This window comes from Penaeus monodon, chromosome 29 (assembly GCF_015228065.2).
Source record: "Penaeus monodon isolate SGIC_2016 chromosome 29, NSTDA_Pmon_1, whole genome shotgun sequence".
NCBI lineage: Eukaryota > Metazoa > Arthropoda > Malacostraca > Decapoda > Penaeidae > Penaeus > Penaeus monodon.
Genome location: NC_051414.1, coordinates 15,408,343 through 15,409,536, shown reverse-complemented (window position 1 = coordinate 15,409,536; position 1,194 = coordinate 15,408,343).

Here is a 1,194-nt window from a genome sequence, read left to right as displayed (position 1 = left end):
AGAACCAGTATCAAAAGCCAGAGCTTGTGTCACGAGCCAGAACCAGTGTCAAAAGATTGTTAAGAGTGTTAAAAACAGAGCCAGTGTCACAAGCCAGAGCTAATGTCAAAAACATCCGGAGCCAGTGTCAAAACACAGAGTCAGTGCCAAAAGTCAAAACCATTATCAAAAGCCAGAGCCAGTGACACGAGCCAGAGCTAGTGTCACGAGGCAGAACCAGTGTCAAAAGCCAGAGTCAGTATCGCGAGCCAGAACCAATAACAAAAGCCAGAGCATGTGCCACGGGCCAGAACCAGTGTCAAAAGCCAGAGCCTGTGTCACGAGCAAGAGCCAGTGTGACGAGGCAGAACCAGTATCACGAGCCAAAACCAGTGTCAAAAGCTAGAGCCTGTGTCACGAGCCAGAGTCAGTGTGAAAAGCCAGAGCCTGTGTCACGATCAAAATCAGTATCACGAGCCAGAACCAGTGTCAAAAGCCAGAACCTGTGTCACAAGTCAGAGTCAGTGTTACGAGGCAGAACCAGTGTCAAAAGCCAAAGCCAGAAACACGACCCAGAACCACTGTCAAAAGCTAGAGCCTGTGTCACGAGCAAGAGCCAGTGTCACAAATCAGAATCAGTGTCAAAAGTCAGAGCCTGTGTCAAAAGCTAGAGTCAGTATCACGAGCCAGAACAAGTGTTAAAAACAGAGCCAGTATCACAAGCCAGAGCAAGTGTAAAAGCAGCCGGAGTCAGTATCAAAAGCCAGAGTCAGCTTCAGCTTCCAGAGCCAGTGTTAAAAACTACAGCCAGTGTCAGAAGCTAGCGTCAGTCGCACCCGTCAGCTTGATGAGCCTCGCCCGGGTACCGAGACTAATGGCGGCATTTTCCCGCGGGCGGTGACTCGTCCCGGCAACAAGGCACAGCGAAGCCAGTAAAATAATCAAGACCATTAAAGTTTTCTCATTAGTAACGCTGGGAGGAACAGCCATTCCTCCAAGTAATATTATCTTCGTTGCGCTTCTATTTTCTTGCGATCGTTCCCCTGACGTCTTCTGTCTGTTGTGAGAATTCAATGGCGAGGATGGTCGTAACTCTGATTTACGAAAAGAACAAAACTGCCAATACAAAAACACACACACAAATGCATGTTGGCATTCACTCACGCAGAAACTCTAACACCTCTAGCTGAGCTCCTTCCCGCTCGGGTGCGCGCT